At 33.1% G+C, this 7,158-nt stretch overlaps 2 non-coding genes across 2 annotated transcripts; one reads left to right on the forward strand and one right to left on the reverse strand.

Moving 5' to 3' along the window:
* Positions 1–3,297: 3,297 nt before the first annotated feature.
* On the reverse strand, positions 3,298–3,370 carry Trnak-cuu. The gene has a single exon. It is a non-coding gene; the product is annotated as a tRNA-Lys (tRNA).
* Positions 3,371–4,855: 1,485 nt separating this feature from the next.
* Trnak-cuu lies at positions 4,856–4,928 on the forward strand. Its single transcript has one exon. It is a non-coding gene; the product is annotated as a tRNA-Lys (tRNA).
* Positions 4,929–7,158: the final 2,230 nt, after the last annotated feature.

Here is a 7,158-nt window from a genome sequence, read left to right on the forward strand (position 1 = left end):
TAATGAAAGTACTGACTTTTCTAACTTTAGAAGGTAAAGACCAAGAAGAAGTAAACCAAGCTAAATCACTTTTGAAATATTTTGAGCAGTTTTCCTACAGTAATATTGATAGTTATTGAAAGTGTGTTGCTTGAAACTATGGACATAATTTCTAAAAAAAACATCAAAGTACCGAAGAAGACTTTGGAAACACGCAACAAAAATGCTCGTAAATCTCAAAACAAAAATTAACAAACTTAGGAATGAGTGGCAAACAGTTAAATCAGATGCAACTAAAGCTTTGTTTGCAATGGAAAGTTGTACCACATTTCATTGACTCAAGAACAAAAAAGAAGACAAGAATGTTTGATGAAGTGCAAGTTGATGACCCCTATTAAAGACAATGAGAAACGTTTCCGGGTTGAGGTGTTCAAACCGTAGCCTTGACATAATCACAACACAGCTGACAGAGCGTTTATTGAGGCTGTTACTCACATTACTAGTAGTTTCCAATGTCTGAAGCCTTCTTTTTTAGTTGGAGCAAGTGATGAAGAAATCTTAGAATCAAGCAAAATTTTGATATTAAACTACCAAGATGACGTCTCCCTTAACTTAGGGTCCACAGCTTGTAAGGCTAACAACTTGTTTTTTAAGTCGCGTGGAAAAACTCAAAAGTATAAGGGATCTTCCAGATACTTTAATAGTGCGTGCTCAAGTTGGTTCCAGCTTTCCAGATGTTGTGAATGCTTGTTTGATTTTTTTTGACACTACCTGTTACAACTGCAAGTGCAGATAGATCATTTTCAAAACTTAAACTGATAAAGAACTATCTTCGCAGCACCATGTCCCAAGAACGTCTGAGTGCCTTAGCAACCATATCTATAGAGCGCAGCAGAGCCAGGCACATCAACTTGGACGACACAATAACACAGTTTGCTAGCATGAAGTCACGAAAGAAGATTAGTTAAGATAGTAATATGCGAGTTAGTTTTGTAACTACTTAACCTACTATGTTCACGTTTTAGATAATGTGCTCAAATTTTAAAACTAGGGTTTTCAATACATATTTATTAAATATATTGAAATTTGTACCTCATTCCAAAACCCTATGGAATTGAATTGAGATTTAAATACATATTGCTATACACATAAACTAGGTCTCTTACAAGGAACAAAACTTTATAAAGAATAGACTGTAAGTTATTATTTAAAAAATGATGTTTGGTCAAAGATGCCTTACAGTGCTGATGAAATGATGGCCAAGAAACGTTTGTTACGGTAATGAGGTGAACTGTCGGCACTGATTGATCATGTAGGTAAAAGTTGGGGAAGGGGCGCCAGCGACTGAGTCGCTCCATGGCGCCAAAATCCTCACTACGCGACTGTAGGGTTCCCTTATAATTGGGCTTCATGCCTGTAAGGAATTGAAGCCGCTTCATTTGGAATGTGAATTCCCGCTTCATTTTTGCGGGAATTCGCAAATTTATAATACATATTTTAGTAGTAATTATTATTAGTTGTAAGTAATTATTGTATATTTATGAACGGTTTTAATCATGTGGTATTTGTTTCATTTCATTTGAAAGAAAATGAGTTTGCATATTCCTGCAATAAAGAGAGTTTACTATTCTATTCTATTGTATCAGTTGGGGTGGTAGACCGATAAAGATACTCATTAAATTTCAACTTTTAGTTTAATGAATGGATCCTAGGCTTACAATTAATCTGTTGGATACCATAACATCTAAGGGCATAGTTAACCCGAGTTACAATAGTTATTAGTAAAGTTTAATATTTGCAGATCCAAATATAAAACAAATATTATTCTAATTCCAATCATAATCGTACCTTATCCTTCTTTGTATCCAAAGATAGATGGTCGTACAACCGTGAAATTTGTTTGCCTCCTTGGCTAAGACCCGTGTTTTAGGGTACCCTATCGTACATAGCAATGGTACGTAGTACCGTTTGTATAATAGAAGCAAACACTCTCTGTTTGATGATTTATATTAATGATTGAAAGCTTTGTGTATTAATTATCTTATTACCTGACGAAGAGGATACATTTTAGTACTCGAAACGTTGTGCTATACGTTTTGTAACATATAACGATGGCAAAGTACCGAAATCATATATTTTCAGAAGCAGAAAATATAAATTATAAAAAAGATTTAGCTTCACTATAATTCTATAGACGAATACATAATGTGCCAGCTTCGTGGTTCACCCTATTTGCTATCTCTTACTTTCTCGGTATTCGTTCCTATAAAGTATTTATTACATTTAAACTCGACTAACACACAGTGTAAAATTACAAAATATTGCGCTTTTCAATCTCTGTTTCCAATATAATCCTATTTACCTCGTTCAGTCAAGGAATTATATTAATTTGTATAGCCTTAGTAGTCAGTAATCTGTCTTATCCCTCATCAATGCTAAGCGGATTCGCTGTCCCACCATTAGTTTCTCTGCCATAAAAACATGCTCTTTGTGTCTGATGATTCCTTTTGCAATAATACGGGCGCGCTTGTTTCCACCGACTATTCTAGCCATATAAATGTTCCGTTAAGTCATCTTGGCGCCCGATTCCTCCGTTTTTATTCCTTTAACTATTCAGTGTCTCACAAATGCCAAAAAAGCCTATTTGTAGTACCTTATACATATACTTTTTTTATGAAAAGGAATTTCTAACAATGTTTAATTAAATCACCAGAACTCTGACATATCAAAATACAACTACAAAGATTCTTATCAGTTACCACATACATAAACAGTTGATTTAATTTTTACAGTAAGTTACACTTTTTATATTCATTACTTTTTGGATATACTTCTTCATTAATGCATTATTGATTCATTAATCAATCAATTCAATAACGAAAATTTTATTTTTGTGAATCCTTTCAAGTAAATCATTATCAGACCCTTATTTAGATGTTCAGTAGATTGTGTATAGCAGATGCAACAACCTGAGTAACACATTTGATTTAGTAATAAACTGATTTATAATAAACATACATCCTCAAGATTAAAATTAGAACTTGAAAACTCGTGGGGCAAAGGCCTACAGACGGGTTATTTAAAACCCACAAAAATGAGTGTAAGCGTTTTTTTATTAATAAAAACTATGTATATAGAGTAATATCTTTAAATATCTAAAATTACCGTAAAAAATCGTGGAATTCTTATAAAAATATAGTTAACCAAACAGTACGGAGTCTCAATTCAAACTATGCAAATAAAATTCATATAGAATATGATAGTAAATGTTCCTTGAAAAAGTACACGTTGTAAAATTCAATGGAAGCAAAATGTAAACGCCCAACGTGGGGCTCGAACCCACGACCCTGAGATTAAGAGTCTCATGCTCTACCGACTGAGCTAGCCGGGCGATGCGTGGTAAAGGATCATTCATATATCAAGAGAATTACCGTAGTATAGGAAAGTACTTTGCAGAAGGATAGGAAGATAATGCAATTTTTTAAGTTGTACTGTATCACTGGCGTATCCAGATGCACGGTTTAAGCCTTGAAATCCATAATACTATCATATCTTATTCCATGTGGGGGGAATAATATCATCCTCCTTGTTTCTGATTATTGTAAATCTGATCTGATTATTAATAATTTAAATGTGTTTAAAATATAGGTAATATAAATATGAGAATTAAAACTTTAAGGCAGTGTTTCCCAACTGTTTTGGACTCAAGGCTCCCTGTAGGTTTGTAGGTTAGCTTTAGCCATCATTGAAATGTGAAATAAAAACAGTGTTTTAAATCAATTATTTAAAAGTATGCAATAGTTACTATTACTGATTTTTAAAAGAACTATGCTATTATATTATTATTTACATTAATAAAATTTGTATAAATTCCAATTGGTGAAATGAATTTCAATAAAAATTGAATCACAAAAATTATTTGCTCCGCCGGGACTCGAACCCGGATCTCTCATTCGTCGGGTGAGTGTGCTACCACTACCACTAATTATATAATTATTGACTTGGAGTAATGCAAGTAAATATATAGAGGGAAGTAATTAAGCACAAAGCGTTTAACATTTTAAATGCTGTTTTATAAATACAATAATTGCTTCATAAATATTGCAATTTAGTTAGATTTTATTTATTCAAATTCATTAAAGTTAGTAATATTCGTTTAAAGTGTCACACAAGCCAATCGGACATATTTGTTAAAAATCTATGCGAAGAATGAGATTTATTTCTTTAATTAATACATCACAATCTGGACTTACGTTCGAAACTGTAACAAACACTTCTTTTTTCAATTTTTAAGTTTGTTCTGTATTTTGATTTGATGATTGCCACAGCTGAGAATCCCGCCTCACAAAGGTAGGAAGTAGCAAGGGATATCAACACAAGCAACACTTCCCTGGTAATTGTTGGGTTTAGTTTGTTCGTCTTTAAACCAAATCTCTAGTAAATAATTCTTTTTGAATTCAGCCTTTAACGAAATATCTGTTTGGAACTCACATATTGGAATATTAAATATATAATAATTTTTTCACACAATATGATATTTCCTCAATCATATAGTTCGACTGCGGCGCCCCTGGCAGGATTTCGAGGCGCCGCAGGGGCGCCGCGGCGCACTTTAGGAAGTTAGTACAAATTATTTCATTTTTCTAATTAAAAAAATCTCTTATGCCATTATACTTTACTGTTGAAAACCTAAAATCCGGTTATTTTACTTATTGAAATATGGATTTCAGCGCCCCAAACTTTAAATCTGGATTCGTTAGTGAGTCTGTGATACAGAACAACTTCAAAAATCATATTATCTTCCTATCCTTCTGCAAAGTACTTTCCTACACTACGGTAATACTCTTGATAAATATGTGATCCATACTCATAAAGTGCCCGGCTAGCTCAGTCGGTAGAGCATGAGACTCTTAATCTCAGGGTCGTGGGTTCGAGCCCCACGTTGGGCGTATCTATTTTGCTCCCATTGGAATGTACTATTATTTAAAACATTTAATTTTTCCAAGGAAAAGTATATTATCCGTTTCTACAATAATTGCACTGTAACAGTTTGAATTGAGGTTCCTTACTGATTTAAGCATCCATATTATTACAGGATTTACTTGATTTTTAGGTATTTAAAAGGAGATACTAGGAATGCGCCCATTCTTCCTGTAACAAGGAAAAAGGTTAATACTTTCAAATCTGTAGTTAAAATTACTTACCAAGAATAACTATACAAAGCTATAAAATATATAATTATGTATTAATATAAATTGTAATCGCATAATGATTGTCATACTAATCATAATCAATTTGCACATCGAAAATTTCACTGAATTCGCTAAAGAATTTTTTTCAATCTCTACATTCCAGATAAAAAATGTGAGTAAAAGTTCTGTAAGATATAACATAATAAGTTTGTACTTATTCTAACCGATAATGCAATATTGTTCTTGTGTCGACCACATTACAAAAAATGTATTCAATAATTATATTTATTATTGTTTATAATCTACGTTGGCCAATTTTTATGCTTATTATTAAGATACCCTTTCCAGAAATATTACATTAAAAAATTTAAGTTCTTTAGAAATCATAAACTAAGATTTTGAAATTATTAAAATGCTTAGACTATTGTTACACTAAGATAAATATCAATTGAAATTTCTCTAATTTATTTAAAAAAATATATAATATAAATCAAATTATTTATTTAAATGTTAAATGTTTAGAATCTAAACAGAAAATATGAACATAAACTTTAACATAAACAAACTTCAAAAGTACAGAATTTTCATAAATACAGAAAGTTAAAAAAGAATGTGAATGGAAAAACATGAATATAGACAAAACACACAAAAATTTTAACATAATAATAAAATACACAATTGGCGAACATTCCTGACTGCAAATTCTAGAAATAATGAAATGATTTGGGTATCTACTGCGCTTTTTCAATATTGCATTCATTATTTATTATTGCTCAACACATAGTTGCTTTAATAAATACATACACAGAGTCCTCCGTCCCAGGCAAGGATCCCATACTGCAGCAAGGACTGCACGTAGGCGAAGTACACAGTCCTACAACGATTCACCGTCAGCACCGTACTGAGTCTGAAAATCATAGATAAGCCTTTCTTAAGAAAATTTTAATAAACTTAACATGTGGAACCCAAGTAAATGTTGTATCCATAACGACGCGTAAGTATTTATATCGTCTTCGCCGTATGAGCTCTCTTCAGAGAGTCAGGAAGTCTGCTGATTTGACAGCACTGGTCCGATATGGCAAGCGTGTGAAAAACCGTCCTGTGTTGTCCAATTCTTAAGTTATCCCTGCCTAGACACGGCAAGGTCACTGCCCCAGCTCTCTGAAATCTGACATGCACTACTCTCTGGGTTTCAAGTTTTTAATGGCCCGAACAGCTAGCTATTTTTGCAGTCTAAATAACCTTGTGAATGTAAGGCCTGGACAGCCCGACATTTTAGAGTGTGTCCGCCGGCTCTCCGTCTATCGCTATGGTCAATCGTGTCGTTTATAGAAATCTCAACCTCACCACAACGAACCTGCCCTTGCTTCAGGGTGACGTCATTAGCAGCTCATAAAATAAATATTTTCCATGATTTCACTGGAATACGTCACAGTCATTAAGAGAGTCGCTCTTTCTATGAAACCTTCGTTGTCTGAGTATTTCTAAAAACATATCATTTTTCCAACTTTTACCGTTGGGGCTGTGATGTTAATGGCGAAATGTTTTCTAGTTCCAATCAAGCTAATGATGGTACGTAATGTTTAGAAATATAAACTTCTACACTCAAAGAAATATTCCGTATGGCTATCAACAAGGACTTCACCAGAAATGAGAATAGACCGGCAACTTTTTTTACTAAAACATTACTGCTTTAGAGGGAAAATTTCTTAAGTATCACTGAGATATATCATGACCACTGAGAAAAACTTCGTCTTAGCAAAGTGAAAAAAACTTAATGAAATAAAAACAACAAATTTGAATGAGCGCCACCTGGAACCATAACTTAAAGTACCACATAACAAGTTACTTAAATTACATAACTTAAAGTAACACAGAGTCATGGTCATTTGAAAAATTCGAATATCTGCACTTTAACCAAACTCTTTGTTTCAGGACATATTCTGTACTCTACAAGGGTTGACATCTAAAACCTTACAAGAATGGT

Source organism: Homalodisca vitripennis, chromosome 2, assembly GCF_021130785.1.
Source record: "Homalodisca vitripennis isolate AUS2020 chromosome 2, UT_GWSS_2.1, whole genome shotgun sequence".
Lineage (NCBI taxonomy): Eukaryota > Metazoa > Arthropoda > Insecta > Hemiptera > Cicadellidae > Homalodisca > Homalodisca vitripennis.